Source organism: Oenanthe melanoleuca, chromosome 7 (genome assembly GCF_029582105.1).
Source record: "Oenanthe melanoleuca isolate GR-GAL-2019-014 chromosome 7, OMel1.0, whole genome shotgun sequence".
Classification (NCBI taxonomy): domain Eukaryota; kingdom Metazoa; phylum Chordata; class Aves; order Passeriformes; family Muscicapidae; genus Oenanthe; species Oenanthe melanoleuca.
The window spans coordinates 3,674,915-3,695,152 of NC_079341.1; the positions used below are offsets into that span (position 1 = coordinate 3,674,915).

At 37.5% G+C, this 20,238-nt stretch overlaps 1 protein-coding gene across 3 annotated transcripts in view; it reads right to left on the reverse strand.

The window, feature by feature from the left end:
• Nucleotides 1-20,238, reverse strand: part of SPAG16 (sperm associated antigen 16) — a 347,846-nt gene that overhangs the window by 277,765 nt on the left and 49,843 nt on the right. The gene's annotated exons all lie outside the window — the stretch shown is intronic.

Genomic DNA, 20,238 nt, shown 5'->3' on the forward strand with positions numbered 1-20,238 from the left:
GACCAGCAGCTCCCAAGTTACCTCAGTCAGACCACATTGCAGCTGTGTCCACATCTCACCTCCCTAGTTCTCATCTCTAAAGGAGCAACAGAAAAAAAAAACAAACAACTTTGGGTTGAAATGAAATTGTTGATAGCTTGTGCAAAAGGATTTCCACTGCTTTGCTTAATCCTGATGAGCAACAACCTCGAAGGTGGTAGTTGGAAAACTATTTCAAGTCAAATGTCTATGCAACACTAAAGCATAAATGCATGTTTTGCTACATTTAGTAAGGATTACTTTTTCAAAAGTTGGCCTTTAGTCTGGAAGGAACATTTGTATACAATGCCAGGTTCACAAAGTGCCCTTGTGCCTGCTCTACAGAACTGTAGCACAGCCTAACATTTGGCTCTAACTCAGCTGGATCTCACAGATACAAAAAGAGCAACACTAAGGTTTTCATATCTGAAAGATAAGGTAGTCTAGACATATTATTATAAGCAAGAAAGAAAGGCTGCCTTAAAAATCCATAGGAAGCAGCTTTTAATATAGCAGCAAATACAGGAAAACACTACATCCTTCTGAACCTCAGCAGCCATACAAAAAGTTAGGAGTAAGAGGGAGGATAAAAACTTGTGCTCCCAACTCCTCAGAAAACTAGGTTTCAGTCTGAGAACAAAATCAGCTTAAAAGTGCTTTTTTTAACCAGCCTTCACCCAGTTTTTTTTTTATTATTCTATAGCACACACCAGATTTTGCCACCTTTATTCCTCAGAGACACTGAAATGCCTCAGATACAGAAGTGGGCTTGGAGTAAGAGCAGTGACTTTTGTCGAGTTATTACCAATTAATATGCTTACTTCTAAGGAATGTTCATATTCTCTTCCCTCTTTAATTGGTGTCTTTTTGGTCAGAACATTTAATCTCTGGCCCTTCAGAGTGGTTGTACATGGCTTTATCATCCACTGTTAAGTAATTCCATTCCGTGCACTTTCCACTGTCTGGATGGTTCAAAACCAGAAATTTCATCTTTTATGTGACCTTAGCAGATGTGCTTTGGTCATTATTCCCTTAAGCCTTTGAATGTAAAGCACACTCAGGCTCACTTTCATCACCCATCTCTGCAGCAGCTGAAGTGACAGGCTGCTCTTTTAATCCCACAAAAGGCCTTTTTCATGTTTTTTATAGACAAAGTCCATGGCACTGAAAAAGAAACAAGACTGAAGGAAGAAGCAGGGCTGTAGTTCTCCCCATGACAGGATTTCTGTGCTCTGCTCTGGTGGTCAGGGTTCCTAGCAGGAAAGCCCTGCAGGGCTGGCAGTTCTGGATGATATTTCATCACACAAGCCTGCTGTATCCTCAGTTTCAGTGTATCAATTTTTCCTTCCCCTGCCTCACTGCTGCCAAAAGATTGTTAAATGCTAACAGCTTGAAGTATGACTCAGCTTGACTTTTTATTTGTTTGTTTAATTTAAAACAAAATCAAGTTGTTTAAGTCACCTTAAGGCAGGTGAAAATAATTACATTTAGAAGCTGATAAAACCCACATGGTAATTGAATTCAATTTTCAAGAAAATATTAGAGCCACAGATGCTGTATTTATGTTGTAACACCAAAACCTTCAAATATATCTTTATAAGTTTCAGTTTATAGTGTTCCTGCAGTTTTTACTTACTGCATAAAATTTAAAGAACGTTACATGATGTGAAGGTGTGAAAAGGAAACCACATCACTTTTGTAAGTGAATGCCCATAAATCCAAAATTTATTTCAACCATTAGGAGATGTCAAATGCAAGCTTCACAAATTCCAGCTCCAGTCCCTGGAAATTAATTACACTGGTACTGAAATGCAGAATTTCTCATTCCTTGTTTGCACATTTATTGCAAACCCCATCATTTCAGATGTAAGCTCTGAAGACATCCAAGGTACAGCCACACACACTGCAGATTTTGAGCCTGCAACTCTGATTAGTTCTCAATCCTAGACACAAGAAACCATGAAGAAATTATTTTCAAAACTAAACTTCCACAAGGTATCACTTGACTTCACTAGTACAGCAATACAATTTTTACCACAGCACAAGAAACAGAAATACCTAATTTAAAAAAAAAAAAACCTCAGTGGGTCAACCTGGCATGTTCTGCCAAAAATCTAAAAAGCCAACATGACATGCTTTTCATCAAAATACATCAATAGAAGCATTCACAGGTACAGGGCAGAAACTGCTAAAGTTTTGAAGGCAGGTCACCTTTACTTGCTGAATTTTAGTAAATTGTTTCCTTTCTTTCACTTTAAAGTTCTACTTTAGAAAGAAAGCTTATAAAAATCCAGTATTTGAAAAATCAAGATGCCATTACTGATATACTTCAATAAGAATATGATACATGCAAAAAACAAAGCACTTCCAGGAGCAGAGGAATATACAAAGCTCCATTCCCTGCAAATACCCATCTTGTCACTGACTGAAAACTGACTCTAGTTCCTTCCCATGTTTCTGACAGCAATAAAATCACTTCACCCCATGGATCTTCCAGCATCAATAAGTGTGGGATTCACAGATCAGCTGCTCCTTATCTGTGCACTTTGCATCATCTCTCTATTCTCACTCTTCTTATTTTTATGTGGCCATTGATTTATCAAGTGAGTGCAGTAAATGCATAAATATCACACACATCAAGTCATTTCCTAAGTCTCTATTTCTCCAGGACATAAAAGTAGTAAGTATGAATACTGCTAACAGAATCTTATTACTCATCTTGAACAAGTTTTCTCCCACCTTCCCTCCCAATTGCCTCCTTTCACTGCTTGCTAGAGGGGGGAGGAAGCTCTTCCTAAGGTAAAGCCACAGTGAGAGTAGTGGAAGTTCTAGTCAAGCTCCATTCCCCAAGAGAAAAACACATAAGGCCACACTTCAGCTGTAAGAAATGTATTGTGAATTAAGACAGGACTGTGACTTTAATTTAATGCAATTACTTGTTAATTTAATATCCCTGAATCATTATTGCTTTGGGGCCTTTGCCTGGGACTCTGTTAATTCTTCTCATCCTATTCCACCTGCAGGGAACTGAGCAAGGCCATGCTAATGAAGAAGCTGCAATTATTTATTTTGTGCATTTCCTGCTGACTGAGGTTATTGCACCATGCAAGAAATGTCAGTGAGTTTGAATAAAATACTGATAATGGCACAACATAAAGCAAGAGGAGACTGCAGTGCCATCATTTGTCATTGAGATTTTGCCTTTCGGGTGAGCAGAAAGGCATTAAGTTGTTAAGTGAAAGCATGACATTACTGAAACCTCTCTTTTTTCAAATTTTCAATAAGAACTGCATGATTTTTCCATTAGTGAAGTATTCCAAATTCCAGTTAATTTACTTAATTATGAAATATATACAGTCAAATTCTTACTGTTAAATCCAGCAACAGCTGTTGAAAAAGGTCATTATAAACATGTTGAAAAACTTGAATGCATAGAGGTTGACATAAGAAATGGAAAATTAGGTGATTTCTGTCTAAAAACCTAAATTACACTGTATTATTTTGTACAACTGCATTATTTAAACATCAGCACTACAAAGAATAACTAATGAAGGGTCACACTGCCAAGCTCTACAGGACCTTTATTCTGTGTTCTATAAAACAGTATGAATGAAAACAGATTAAAAAAAGGAGTCAAAAGGTAAATAGATTTTCCCATAGCCACTTACTAGCATATGAAATCCATCACCTGAAGCCTAAGGTAACAGTGCTGCAATAGAGTCATGGGACTGGGTCAGTCTCTGAGAAGTCACGGGGTTTACAACACACCAATGTTCTGGCAATCTGTTCCAAAGTGCAATTACACTGATTTCTGCTGAGCTTTGTATTCAGTAGCCTTTATGAAACACATCAATACACCAGCACAACCTTATAAAACTCAAAAGCCTCTCACCAAGAAAAGGGAAAAAAAACGCCCCAACACCTTCACAGATTAAAATAAAACATGAACTCACAAGAAAGTAAAGAATGTTTGCACACATGGAGAAAAAAGAAGGGAAAAATACATAAAATGCTTAAAGGGATCAATAGAACAAAAAAGCAAAAGCCAGAGGAAATGTCATCTCAACATAAAAGACTGCTAAAGTGCCAAATGCAGGTCTGAATACCAAACACAGTGAAGAGTCCTTAGCTAAAGTGAATTGCTGGCAGAAGTGCTGTCTGGCTCTACAAACATAAAGTCAGTATTAAAATAATAGACTTTCAAAGCAAACAGGGGAAATAAAAAAATTCCAAACATTCTCTTGATTTTGAATGGCTCTCCAGAGCAGCTTTCTTTTCTTAGTTGCATTTGTTGTTGATTTTTTTACCAAAGAAAAGGATCCTCCTGTATTTGGTCACAAATTCAGTCACACAAAGTAAGGCCTAAACCAACAAAAAGGGAAAAACCCAAGCTTGCCACGGCATTATAAGAATCACCAACACTGGAATTGGCTTACTGCAAATAATCTCTGATATTTAAAGATTTTATAAGTGGGAGAGCAATTCCTAGAGGATTGCATATTCTCTGCTCCTGCTGACTGACAGAACAAACTCTTCTGCTTCCTAAAGCTGCTGTCACCATCTCAAAACTAACAGGTACCTGTCTCCAGGTACAAAACTTGGAGTTACTTACCTTTTAATGAACTTACATCTCAATAAGTCTTATAATGCCTTTATCAAACATTTTTCCCTTCCAAACAAACACTCCCATTATATAGGCAAGATATTCCTTGCAGAAAGTCTATATAAATCTTCAAAAAGCAAAAACTAATGTACAACCTCAGCCATCTTGTTAACAGATATTTTATCACCTGAATTTTGTAAGCTTTTCCATTTTCTCAGGACAAGAAGCTGAGATTTCTCATGTACCTTTCATGCCATTTAATTCACAGAAGCTCCTAAATGCCTTGAACATCGAATTTTTACAATGAAAGAGCTTTCATTTACCCTCCAATCACATCCACTAACACTATTCTATTACTTTCAAATGCAATAAGAAATATGAGACACTCCGTGGGGCTTGTAACAGCATAGAATGAGAACTGTATTAAAGCTGCTGCCTTTTGACCCAGAAAAAAGTACCCCTTGATTGTCCCTTTCACTGGGGTAAGAACTGCCAGTCAGTCACTCAGCAAAAGAACACATCACTCAGGAAGCAGTAGGTATTTAAGACTTGCAAAAGGGTTGGAAACATGTGGATTTCACAGCAAATTAACATCTTAAATCAAGCTTAAGACTGGGGTCATTATTTTGAAATCCTTCACTTGGCTGAAAGGTTCTGCTGATGGTATTACTGGGTTTCAAAATCAAAGTTAACGCACAAATTAAATTCTAAATTTGGTGATAAAAGCTAGACTACAGTTCTGAATTAAAGAAGTAATGAGTGTTACTGACAGCACCCGAGAGGAGCCTCATGTGACTTCATTCCCACAAATGGAGCCTTTGCTGAGCTGGACTATCTTTTATCTAGAAAGAATAACTTTCAAACTGAAAAGCATCCATCAATGTGTGCTCTAAAGCATAGCAAAAGAAAAAAAAAATAAATTCAAAGTTAGAAAGGGCACAGCAAAGAGCAGCTCCCAGTGTAAAATTAATGCTGAGGTGCTCAAAATCCCCTCAAACCTCCTCCTGTTTTTAATAAGGTGCTTATACTTGTTCCAGGCACCTAGAGCTCTGCTCCCTGTCCTTCTCTGAGGAACAGCACCATGCTGTCTCAGAGCTGCTCTGACCTCAGAGAAACACTTGATCACAAAGGAACAAGGTGTAAATGAAACTCTTCAAGTTCCTTTATGTTCAGCTGTAGCTTCCCCCAAACAGGACAGACCCAACAAAAACAAACTAACACCATAAAGCCCCTAAGCAAACATAGAAGAGGTTTTACTCAACAGAAGAGTTATCAGTAGGTAGAAAGGCAAAAAAGAAGAGGGGTGAGTATCTTCAAACTTTGTTCTGAGTTAGACTAGAATGGATTGAAGTGTGTGACACATATCCTTGTACAAAAACTGGAGTAGTCAAGAATGAAAACCAAACCAACTCTGTGGATTACAAACAGCAAGACTCAGCTAAAAACTTCCAAATGATCCAAAAGTAGGAGAGCAGGAGAATTGATACATCAAATTGACAATACACAGCAGAAGTAGTGAATATAAGCTTGGAAATATGTAGTATGATGTGCTCAGATATTATCTGTGAGTCAAAAAACCTGAGCTTACACTACACAACAGATTCCTCCAAAGACAACAGCGAGGAGCAACTGGAAGTGATGAGAGCACAGGTCTAGACACAATTACAGTAATGGACATAATTTTAAAGATCTCATCAACAATTCACCATCTATTTATTAACACAACCCCAGGTTGGGTCAGGCTGGAAGGGATCACACTGGCCCATCTGTCCCACCTCCCTGCTTCAGCAGGGTCATCCCAGGGTATATGGCACAGGATTGGGTTCAGATGGGTCCTCCAGGGTGGACGCTGCTGAAGGCTCGTGGAAAAATCCAATCTAGATTTTTCCCAGGCTGTTGACTCTCTCAGCTGTAGCTCAGAGCTTTCCCAGGCTGAGGATTTTTCTCAGAGACAAAACAAGAGAAGGAAGAAATAACAACACAGACAAACACCTGGTGATGTTTTTGGTAGAAAGCATGCAGATCCAATTCCTGTGTCTAAGGCATGAAAACTCCCAGAAGTACAGACAAGGGGAGGACAACCCTCCAAGTGATTCATGGAGGGTTTCTCTTCTTGAGAAAATTGTTCCTCTTTGGATTTATTTTGAAATGTTCCCCTCCCCCTTATTTATTTCTAAATCTTCATGTTATCTAAAAATTCTTTAATTTATGCATTTTGAATAGATAAGTAAGAAAAAAAAAGGTGGTTTATCTATAGCATGCCTCTTGTGAATTTATGTCCTTCTCACATCAACAGATAATGTTTAATCTAGTAAACTTTGGCATAACTTAAAATAGCACTCATCTCCAAAGTCTTGTAGATCTCCAGCATTTGGAATGTTATTCTTCAGGGAACCCATTAATTTTCACAAAAAGGTCTCAAAGGGCTGTATTGATTAACAGATCCAAGTAATCTAAAAAACTGAAATACTGCCAGAACACTCTGCACGTACTCCCAGCTCATTAAAAACGCCAAAATTCTCAGTTTAATACTAAATAATTCCCACAGGACTTACAAAAAAGCTTACACAAGTACGGTATTTAAAAATAATTTTAAATGCTAGGGAAATTTACTATGATTTATTATCACAATTACACATAATAAACCTTTCAGAGCTATGGCTCTAATGTAAGTTATAACTGTTACTGTGTGATAAAGTGTTCCATCAGTATGTCCTTTCCATATGGACTTTGTGTTCCCATTCCCTCGCTCCTGCTTTTTAGAGAGCATTTTGTTCAATCTGTCTAAATTACTACAGAAACAGACTCAACCTTAAACCACAACTGATCTAAAGAGGATGAAGAGCTCAACAAGTGATACTGAAGGATGATAAAGTCCAACACTAAAGAGATGAGGAAGCAAACAGGGGCATTGTTTAAACATAAAAGCAGGTTGAGGATGCTCATGGATTAGAAATTATTTGTAAAGACTCGGCAGCTACGTTTAACTCATCAAAAAACACCCTCAGAAAGTTTCAATGACTATCCAAGTTATGCCACAGTCCCATCTTTGTTCTACTCAAACTGTACCATTATTTCATTCTGTCTTCTCCTCCTTTTTCCTTCTCCCCACACCCCTTCAAGCATGACTGTGCCCAGCCCAGCTCTATTTGTGTACAAAGTCCCCGACTGCAAGGTGGCACAATTCTAACCTCAAGGCAAAAATCAGGCCTAAACCCAAGCAGTTTTATTTCCCAATGTGTCAAAGATAAAACATGTCTTATTTTCAAGAATAAAATAGCCAACAGAACAAAAGCAAACCTGAAGACTTAAAATCCTTGAATACTCCACAATGTTACATTCCATCTTCTATTCCTTGGACCCTCTCATGACTTCACTTTTCTATGGAGTATTTTCAGTATTTCTTTATATCTACATTTGAATAAAAAGTCTTTGTGTTGGTCCTTTCCCCAAATACACACTCCAACTTGCTAATGGAACTGTAACTGCAGTAGTGCAGACCTTGGCACACACACTCATGTGAAAAGCAGGCTGAAGCATTTCATTGTCCAGGAAGTTTAAAGCCCACAGAGTATCACACCTGCTGCAGTGCTCCATTATGTCAGGAATGACACACATTGTGCTGTACAATATGGAATACCTTAAGTGCCTGAACCATCCACCAGAGTGGTTTTTGCTTTATAACCACATGCAACACAAAATGGGGTTGAAGGACATTTCAGTATCAAAAGCACCAATTTTCATATAAGCATGTCATTATTTGCTAGTGAATTAACCTCAGACTCCCAAAACTCTTAAACTACGCATTACTGCTTCATTTTCTGAGGCCACTGAGTTCCATGGATGTTTCCTTGCCACTAGATCAGGATACAGCATTAAAACAACATATTTTGTTTCTATTTTTGCCTTGAATGCTCAGAAAGGCAGGGAAGTCAGCTTTAGATGGAAAACTCTCCCTGATGTCAGTGGCCATCAATCTTCCTTCATTTACTGTTGTCTTGTTTGTCCTTCTGCTGCCACTGTCTCTCTCCTGAGAGGTAACTGATCCATTTAAACACTGCTCACAGCACAGAAAGGATTTTCTGGCCTCCCTGACTCCCACAAACACCAGGCAGGAACAATGCAGTTAGTACTGTGGAGTATCTAAAGGATGTACATAATTCCCATCCCTGGCAGTGTCCAAGGCCAGGTTGGATGGGGCTTAAAACAACCTGGGACAATGGAAGGTTCCCTGCCCATGGCAGGAGTTGGAACAAGATGAGCTTTAAATGCCTTCCAACCCAAACCATTCTGTGATTCTGTGATTTGAATCTAGCTTGAAAAACTACACAAGACTGCACCAGAAACATTTCCCCTCGTGTGAACAAGTGGTGCTGCTCATTTCTGGCTGATGGTACTTTCACTTTTGAAAGCAGTGATATAAATATGCACATATTTTACTGAGATAGACATTTGTGTAAGAAGGCTATGTTAAAATAGCAGTGCTTGGAGAAGCACTATAGCATTTGGCAGCATCAATTCCTGCAAAGTTTTACTGAATATCTTAAAGTTGTCTCAGAATTTGATTTATAGTTGATTAGCAGAATTATGAGGCTTGATTTCCCAGTACTTTGAACCCATAACTCAAACATATGAAAAACCAAGCAAATACCAAACAGAAGCAAGGGGACTTTATTGATTTTAAGTTTAAAAACTCAAATATATTTCAATTCAAAGAAGCACAAAAAGAAGCTGTAACCACTCTACAAAAGAGATCAATAAATAAATCAGAATGGGTTCATTTGCTGTGGTATGTGAGGGATAGCACACACCATTTAATAGCAATTTCATTATATCAAAATCCAGCAATGTCACAATGAGCAAGAAAACAAGAGAAGCAAGACACTGACCCAAACATTACCCAAACACCAAGAACAAAGGACAAAATTTCAACTGGTAGCAAAAGATCAATGAATAACCAGAAAAGGGTATTAAAAAATAATCAGCATTGTCCTGGTTTGAAGGACAGGTATCTGCCAATAAAGGCAGAAACTTCTCACTGAAATGGAGAATGTAAACCTCCTTCCTCCAAATTATTACAATTTTGAAATTAAAGAGGCTCTCAGGCAAAGAGATGGGAATTAGAAATAACAGTTCTTTACTAGGAAAATTAAAATAGATATGCAGTATTGCAAAGAACAATCCCAAAACCCTGCCAGAGTCAGAATCCAAGCTGACACCCGTCAGTCAGTCAGGGTGTTGGCACAGTCCCATTCAATGGTGGCTGCATCCTCCTGCAGTGGCAGATGTGGTTCAGCTGGAGCAGTGCTCCTGGAGAAGGTGCAGTTTCCTCTGAAGGTGCAGGGATGATGTGGAAAGGTCTGGCTTTCCTCTGGAATCCAGTGGAAAGGAGGTGCCTTGGTGTCCAAAATCTCAGTTTTTATCTGGGTAGGAAAGGCTTGGCTGCTCCCCTGGCTGGAGCATCTCCCAGTGGGATGATGGAATTTTATCAGTCACACAGTGGGACTGAATGGGCCAGCAGCAGATGAAATCTTCCTGGAGGGAGGATGGGTTGTGGGAAAGATAAAGATGATTGCCCCAGCTGGTTTAAAGATGGCCCATGAGCAGATAATATGTGCCAGGAGATCAGGGTCACTGCCCCACCTGGCTCAAGAGATGGGGATGGAATACACATTGCTGGCCACATCCTCTATTGCAACCCAACACAAGCATTCATACACCCATAAAATAATTCAGAATTATGGATTAATTAAGTTTGAAAAAGATCTCTAAAATCAAGTCCAACATCAGCACTGCCAAGGCCACCACTACATGATATCTCCAAGTGTCATATCCACACATCTTCTAAAGGGACATAGTGATGGTGTGGGACTTCACCAATTCTCAGTCCAGTGCATGACAATCTTTTAATAAAGGAAGTTCCCTTCACAGCAAAGCACAATCTTGCTCATTTTAATGCAAGAAATTAATGGAAAATATTCAAAATAACCTCTATTTCTGAATGAATTATAAAAATAAAGTAAGATTTAAAAACACTGTCTGCAGCTACATGAACAACTATAAACTATAAATTTTAATAAAACAAACTTGTTTTGTTTTGGACACCCTGTGCCTAATATATGCCATTTCACACACAGATGGCTTTATTTTTAAGGAAAAAAAATATAAACCCAAACAAATAAATATCAACAGAAGCTCAGTCTGGAAATAGCCCTGATAAATGTAGAAACAGTTTCCAGTGTTGCAGTCCATTAACTTCCATGATTATGAGCTCTCACAAGGAAACAAGGATGATCACAGCCTCAGACCGACACTCACCTGGGTGACATTTTTATTTCATATGCTAAAATTTATATTCCAGAGCCTGGAAACTGGTATTTCCATCAGTTCTGATTATAAGTTAGATCTGATTGTAAATCTAATTGTTTTGAAACAAGGAAAATAAAGAGATCCAAGAAAAGCTGACAAGTACTATTCTACCATTTAGTACCAATTAATGTAAAATTAAAATCAAGAAGTTCTTTGGTCTGGTTTGACAGAAGCAGTTTGTTACTCACCTCATCTGTCCTACATTGATGATAGAAAAATGTTAACATGAATTTAATAATTTATCTTAAGACTGAACTAAAAACACCACAGATTTTCAAATTTTAGCAACATCTACAATTGGGATGAAGTTTTCAGAATATGCTGAACATCCCCAAGGAAATGTAGTCATTTTGTCTGAGTCTCTATAGCTTCATTATAGGTCTTTTCTGCTACATGGATGTTTGTTTATACACCTGCAGAGTAGCTGCTGAAAGCTGGATCTGAATTAGAATTTGGGCACTTATGTGACATCGACAGTTTGTCCCTGAAGTCGAGCACAGCCCCTGAAAATTTGAGCATTAGTGAAAGTATCCAAGTAAGATTATTACTGCCATACATCTGCTCCCTTTCTTAGCTCCCAAATTCCTAGCTAGGGATCTCTTACTCCTTGCCTGATCTGCACAGAACTTAGTGCAGGCAAAAAACCACAAACCAGTGTGATCTAATTATGGTGCTCACATAGTTTTATGCCAGTCCTAATTAATTATAACAGCAGCAATTAAAGTCTATCCAGTAAATAAACCCATAACCATAACTCACCACTGCCATGCATCTTCCAGCAGCTCCTAAGCACTTGTTTCAGAATAAGGACATGCCCTCCTCCTGGCATCCAGGGGGAATAGAACAAAAGCACCACTGCAGATAATGCACAGCCCCTGGATTTTATGGCATCTCCATCAAAACCAAGGGTTAAAATTCTATCACTGAATTCCTGGTACTGGTAGGCTATTCCAAGTTCTGTTAACTATGGCACGAAATAGGTATCCTGGCCCAAAATATTGCTAAAAATTGGGTATCAGGTACAGAAGGGAAGCTACTGAAAAGTTTGGGGTTTTTTTAGATAAAGAGAGACATTGGCCAAGCACTCCAAATATACAGGATTCTCTACTGCTTGGTTTGTTGACCAATTCTATTTGGACAGTTTTTTGTGCTGGAAATTCTCCAGGGAGAGAGTTCTGAAAGATTAAGAACTGAAATCACAAGTAGAGGAACACGGAGAGAGCAGACCAATATGGTGAGAGCTGGCCAACAAAGCTCTAAAATTCAGCTTCAGCATTTCAAGGGAAACCCATGGGAATTCATTCTCTTCCCATGAAACCTGAACATGCTTTTCAACACTTTTAAAACTTCACCTTACAGACTGAGTTCAAGTTTCACTTTTTCTGTCAATCTTATCGGTTGCATAGCTCCAAGTGTGTCCACACTAAGAAAATATTGAAATCAGAATGGAATAAACAAGAAATCATCACTAGGAGAATTGGTATTATTCTTGTAGTTCTCACAGGTATTTCTCCTTATTGCTCTTTTGTACTCAGGAACTTTTATTCAGCAATGCAACAAGTCTGCCCCAATCTAATAATTCTTTTCATCCTGGCCAGCTGTGTAGTTACTCACTCAAACAAGAGTAAATACACCTACTTTCTTCTTTAAGTTTCTTTTATTTGTCTTGCTTTCCTTCAGAGACACTGCAGCTACTATAGTTCAAGTACTATGCTCATTTTAATAATTGAAAATCTCACTTAAAAATATTTATACAGCAAAAAATCAAGAGAATATCTTTTTTTGAAACTACAGCAATTAACATCCTGTAAGATAAAGCATTGATACAAGATTTCCCGAGCCACAGGGATTAGGAAATAGAGCTACACAAATGGAAACTGCCACCTTTATGCATCTCTGTGTTAGTGCTGTATCTCTAAATCAGTGCAACCATATATACCCTAAACCTGTAGTGATTTTACATTTGGATTATGGAGCTGGTCTACAAATGAGTGATTTCGGTTTCTATTACCCTAGCTAATAAAGAATCATTAGTACAGCAGGCTTATAATACATTCACAATTTATCCTAGGTCAGACTGAGAGTAAGGGAAGACCATAAGCTTTCATAAGTCAGTTTTCAATTCCTACAAGATAGCATCAAAGAATGAAAAGTGCCTAATGGTATTAATTGCAATGAGTTAAAATGCTTTGGCAAGTAAAATTCCTCATTAAAATACAGCAAGAGCAACCCTACAAATTCCTTCAGATTATATTTTTGGGCATGATGCATTATTCTTATCCTTAAGTAAGTTACTTCTATTTAGAATATATTTTTAATTTGACCTTATCTTATATTTTTATTATATTCCTCTTCCTTTCTGCCATAATATATTATTCCTGAACTCTCTCTGGTTCTCAGGAAAACCATTCCACAATGCTCCTCACTTTTCCAGAAAACAAACCACTTATCTATGGGCTAACTGTACACATATCTTGCTGTGACCACCTACAAACTTTACTTTTTTTAAAAAATACTTTTCCCAAAGATATGTATTTCTTTACATGGAAAAATTCATTGCCAAGTACTAGAAAATGTAAAAAGTGGTGTATGAAATCAAAACAAAACTCCAAACCATCCTAAAGAAAGTATTTGTTTCTTGACAAATAGTAGTTCTAAATGGGTGTTAAATATATAGTAAAAAGGTAAATGGCTTTTAAGTTTGCAAGAAAAAATTCAGTATTGCAACTTCAATGAGGATCTTTGTGTGAATAATTATTTAGAATTATATCAAAGTGAAAGAAGTGTCATATATGACACATATTAGTCAACTGCTAGAAGTCCTGAAGTTTAGCATTTATCTTTCCTTAAAAAAAATCCCATTATATGAATATCCTCATGCTAATTACTATCTTTTTACAGCTCACAAATATATTATATTTCAAGAAAATCTCAACATTTTGTTTCACTTCTTGGGATATATTTATAAGCTAACTTATTTTCAAACTGTCTTTGGTTAGTATATCAGTCCACGTGACAAGTTGTCAAAACAATTCCTTTTATTAGAGATATATTTCATCTGTTCAATATAGAATTACAGAATATCCTGAGTTGGAAGAGACCCACCAGGATTCTCCAGTCCAGCTCCTGGCCCTGCCCAGGACACCCCAACAATCCCACCCTGTGCCTGAGAGTATTGCTCACATCCATTAAATATTGAGCTTTTAGTGCATTTGGAGTCCAGAATAGTCAGATCACCACAGGATGATTGCTTTTAGTTAAATACTTACTAGAAAATTACTAACCCAATCTTTTCAGCTCTGCTCTGTCCACAAACTATTGGGAATAACAAGCAAAAGTCAAGCAATTTAGCAGAGTGACAACTGCCAGGCATCACACCTTTTGCTCTATGGAGAATACACAAGAGCCTCAATAAAGTTACAACCATATCTTTTTACAATCTTTTTTTTTTTTGCAAACAAGTACTTCTTCTGCAAAATCTGCTCAATAACTATAAAGATAGCTAGTAAGAAGAAAATATATGCTTTCCCTCTGTTGACCCTGCCTAAAAATTGTCCTTTCTTCTGGGAAAGATGCTTGTTCACTAATAAAATTGCAGAGATACCCAGCTCTTTCCATGTGTGCACCATAAAAACACAACATGCCTTGAGATTATCCTTCAGATTATTGCTGCTGTGATTTCAAAGTGCCTGTTCCAGCCAGAGCCAAGGCCCTCCCTCTGGAGCCATATCTGCTGGCCAGAGCTGCAGACAGAGCTAATGAGAAACAAAAAGGCTTCTAAAGACTCTGATAGCCCAAAGCTTTAGAGGTGAACAGGAAAGAATATTTAGCTTGCAGGGGAAGAGGGAAAGGAGGAGCCAAGGGAACCATTCACTTCCCTTCTTATTGCTGTATTAGACAGAAAAAGCTCCAAAGGAGGGTGAGAGGGCTGGAACCAGGAGTTCTGCATTAGAGCTTATCCAAGTGTGAGCCACACAGTTCTCACTGACTATTCACAGGGAGCTCACTTTTCCTCTCTATTAAACTGCATTACAGGGAGCTAAACTACATCTGACATTTTCCTCTTGAGTGCTCCCTCCACATAAACTGTGTCCAAGCTGTTGCAGAGCCTGTGCAGTAAGTCCATGGAACAATCTCTCCATTACAACACAGGCCTTAATGCAGACAGAAATTAACTTAATTTGCATAGAAAACAGTGATACTCTGACATCCAGGGTTAAAGCACTGAACTGTGACTTGGAAGACACGAATTTAATTTCTGCATCTTCCACTCAGGGAACAGGAATAATTTCACAAGAGGATAATGCTGTCTCACAGGACTGCTGGGGACATAAGGCTGGCAGGGCACACACACAGTGAATTCTTCCCAGCCTCTGTAAGTGATGTGGAATGTACCCAGACTTGCAGGCTTTAGGGTTATTTGTCACTTGTTCTTTGCAGAAGGGTAAGAACTTCATGTTCAGCTTAAACACACATTCATACTACTCATAAAGGCCATTCATGGGAAAAGAAAAATGCATTAATACAAGAATTTTTCAAAGGAAAGTACTTGGCAAAGAGAGAGATAAAAAAATTATTAACAACATTAATTTGATGCTAAAATACTTGACAGATTTATCTGAGAAAGTTAAATGTTTAAAACATCATGAAAAACCCTTACTGCAAGTGTGCAGACTGATCTGTCAGAGTGATCCAAGCTGAGCTGCTGGATTTTGTCCCAGTGTCCTGGAAAATGCACTAAGTGACTTGTTAATTTTACATTTAACCATCTCTAACACTAGTTTCTTCAGATATATTCAAAGGCTGATCAAACGGAGAGATGAAAATAAAACAGGAGAATCAGGAATTTCTTGCCATATATATAAGGAGATAAAGATTAACCCAAGCTCCCACTCATATTGCTTTTGTTTTTGAAAACACACAGAATTTGAATATTTCAAAAGAGGCCAAATTGAGTGTTTGAATATTTCAGCACACATAAAAATCCAATTCTGCAACTCACTGTCTACTCTTCTTCAGCAGATTTTCTTCAGTGAAAATTAATAGCACAAACATACTTGTGAGTGTTATTAGATTTAATTTATATACACTGTGTAAAAATGTGTGTATTTATAGGTATTTTTAGCACCCTCCCTTCAAAATTTGTGCACACTGATGGACTAGATCTGCCCCTAAGCCTTCTTTTCTCCTGGCTGAGCAGCCCCAGCTCTCTCTGCCTTCCCTCATATGAAAGATGCCTGTATATCATATCCCTTTAAAAGCAGGTATAATTTCTGTAGGAAAATTAAGCAGAAGCTCATGTTGCTAATGCAAATCTCCAAATCACTCTGGCTACTCATGCAAGAAATCAGCATATGATGGCACAATTAAAAAGTTTTACTGTTAATGGAAAAATGTAATTTATTTTAAAAATCTTTTCTAACACCCTAGGTGGTGAGAAGAGGGTTTAAATAATTTGTAAGGATTTTTTTTAACCTCAGTAAACTCTTCAAGAGGAAATTTCCTAATGAATTTTGGACTTTGAATCCTCTTTCCTACCTTGTGTTACACAAGGACACAAAGATGCATGTGACTGATCACCTATTTTGCTTGGCATTGTTCAGAGACAGAATAAAATGACATTACTTCACCAGCTCTGAGGCAACAGAGAGATGGAAACAAATGGGCAGAACATAGGAGAAAGGGAGCCAACATTTTTCAGCCTGACAGGCAGCAGTCTCAGCAAACCATCAGGGTACCTGTTGTCAGAACTCTACAGGCATCACAGAGAAGGATACCAAGGGTAGTGACAAGACAGACCACCACAAAGCTGCTTTGAGATTTTAATGCAGAGCTCTTGGCAAATAGGAGCAAAAAGAACTACCAAGATGTTTGCTTAAAAATCATCTGTGCAACTTTTGCTACGTTGTTTACACATGAATTTCAATGTCCTGCTCTTCCCACAAGCAACTAACTCTAAGAAAGCCAAAGAATAAAAATAAAATAAAAAAGGAAACAGGGAGTTATGTCTAGAAAGGACCAAAACCTAGTACAGAGCAAGTTCTGCCAAATGTGACTGACAGAACAAAACACCTTGATCTTCACATGCTGCCAAATTCCCTGTGCCTCACCACCTCACCAAGGAAATGGAAAACTGGGAACTCTGAAAGACAATGCACACCAATACCACCCAGTTTAGCAAAACTTCAAGCTCTAATGTATTTCAAAAGAATTTCCTCATGCCAACACTTAAAGGATTCTCTTCCCTGTAAATCTGGCTCCTCTGTGTGATGTGGATGTGCATCTGTGTGCATGCATGTGCTCAGCTGTTGAAAAGAGAAAGTGGGAAATGTGAACTAAATAGGAAAAAAGTCCAGTGTTCTGCAGTACTTTCTTACCTCCATCTCTCAGCACAAAGCTCTACAAGATTGTACCTTTAATTTCAGCTACACAATTCTATGCTGCAACTCAATTTGCATGGTTCCCAAGGAGATATGTTTAAAATCTTCTCTGGAATCCACTGATAAAAAAATAGGGGAAACTAGTATAGTAAGATATAATGATGAATTAGACTGTATTGAAAAGTTATCTTTTACTGGGCCAATCAGGAAATGCAAGATAATCACTAAACATTTTGTATTTGCTTTTCTTTACTATTATCTCCACCTTCCTATTTTTATGGTGCCTAAGCAGAGCATTAGCAATTTTCTGTCTTTTTCTTCTACATTATCAAACAAGGATAAAGGATTTGAGAACATCAGGTTACACATAAAAAAGAACAATATACATTTTCTATTTATGAGGAAGGAAGGAAGGAAGGAAGGAAGGAAGGAAGGAAGGAAGGAAGGAAGGAAGGAAGGAAGGAAGGAAGGAAGGAAGGAAGGAAGGAAGGAAGGAAGGAAGGAAGGAAGGAATCTTTAAAAATTACCAAAAAAAGCCAAGATGATTACTGCCTAATTTTTCAGCTTATTCTTGGTTAATCATCTCTCCACCATAAAACCTGGCATTTTCCTGGTTTCCAATGCCATGCTAAACATTAAAAATGCAGATTGCTGTTTGTGTGGGCACCTGCCTTTCCCAAGTGAAGACAAGATAAACCAGGACAGATGTAGCATTGCATGTGGTGACTGCAGAGGTATTTTCCCTGAGAAACGATACAAAAGGTTACAGCAAAGATGCAGAAAGCAAGTGAGGAGAAAGTGGACAAGTAAGATTAATGAAGATCCTTTACCCACTGTAGATCTTATTACAGTGCTTCTTATAGGCACAGTAAGATTCACCAGATATTTAAAAGGACACTGGAGCAATGTGAATTTAATGCAGAAAAGGAATGCCTATGTGATGATTTGAGAAGTGGGAATCATTCAGCTTAGCAGCAAATAAACATGGTTTCCCAAGGGATTTTTCCTCCCCCTTCACTACCATGCATTTCAATGAATACTGATGAAGGTCTGAAGAACTAATATATGTGAGCTTGTGCAAAACTGTGAATTTGGATTTGCAGGTGCTCCAATTTCTACAGGAATGTAAAAGAACCCAGTAATACCCATACACAAACCAGATTCTGTTCTGCCCTTTTGATATAATGGTTATGTGAGAAAAATCTGGTCTCATCAGTCAACAGAATGTTTTCCATCTATCCTATGAACTACAAGAAAAAATTAATTTTCATCTAGTGCATATGGATTTCCCCTTGTGTCTGTAAAATCAGATAGACAATTGTAATTACTAGAAATACATTTAGTGAACATTCAGAATTTCTTTAGATGGGCTATTTTCATTTAATTCCCTACACAGATAATTTAATCTCAGTCATTCTTCTCTGAAAAATCTTGATTTATGCATTTAATAACCTCTTGGAAAACTAGATTCAAAACTGAATAGCTGCTGTGTCAAAATAAAAACCCAAGCTCTGTGTGCATTACCTATGTGCCTTGGGATTGGATCCTATACAATCTAGTAAAAACTCCATTTGCAGCTCCTCTCCCAAAAAATGTGCAACTTCTCTTTTCCCTGAGTTCTCAGTCACCTGCAGCCAACAGGATCCTAAAAGTGACCCTTTCTTCACAGAGGTCTGTTCTCTAGAAACACATGGGAGCCTCAGGACTTCCTGAGTCTGTTATTCTTCTGTCAAATTTCCTTGAAATTGAGCAGGGTGTTCAAAAAAATACTGTAGGAAACACTGTGAAAGAAAGGCAAAGCAGGCTACCATAGAGACTTTAAGAAAAACAAGACAGTCTTTCTTTTCCATCACTTAAAAAGGTTGATTGTAAGTAGCAGTATTCAGATGGAAAAAAAAAAACTTTTGGGAATTGAAATGTTTAAGTGGTTTTTTTTTCAGACATAGATAAATGTGTAGAAACTACACCACCCTCAATGTACACAGAGAATTTTTTTAAGTAAATGAAAAGTTCAGTTGCTTTGTTTACATTTTTTCAAGCACACCTTAAAATTCTTTTTTCTTTACATGATTTTATGTTATCACATTTTTGAAAGAAGCATTTCAGTTAATTTCAGAGCTTTATCCCAGGCTCTCATTTTCTTCAAAGGACCATCTTTACATGAAAGTCAACATCATATTTTCAGTATATGAAATTTTTGAAACACACATCCTCTCTGGCAGGTTTCATTCAGTGTAGTTGCCATTTCTCCAAGTTCTAAGGTGTTTCCAAATAAATTTAAAGACATCCAATTTATCTTTATTTTAGAAAATTGCTTGCTGAAATGGCACTGTATCCTTAAGGTGTGATATTCAGTCATGAATTGCAAAAAATACTTAGAATTTCTCAGCACATTAAGTATCTCTGCTAGCAATAACTAGAAACACTGGATGTAAGGATCTACAGAAATGATATAAAAATGTAATTAAAGAAAGAGAAGGAAAACAAGGAATAGTCTTACATGACCATATTTATCTGCTGTTGTTCAGCCACAAAATAATGGAAAAACTTGGTGGTTATTAACTTCAAAATGTGGGGAGTCACCAAAAGCAATTGTATGTGACCTTTGCCTCATAAGTGTCAAATGTATAAATATTTTCTTTTTTAATTAATTTAAAAATATATTCAAAGCTAGTCAATATGTCAGAATTGTCAGAACTGTGCTATGAACTTTTACTTTCTTTTTTTTTTTAATATTTTTAGGTTCATTCTTCCTCTGCTGCAGTTACCAAGCCCTGAAATGTCATTGCTTACAAGCCAATCTAAATTTAAACTCTTTTGATTTTTGATCCACGGGAATAAACTGCAATCAAATAAAAAATTGCAAAA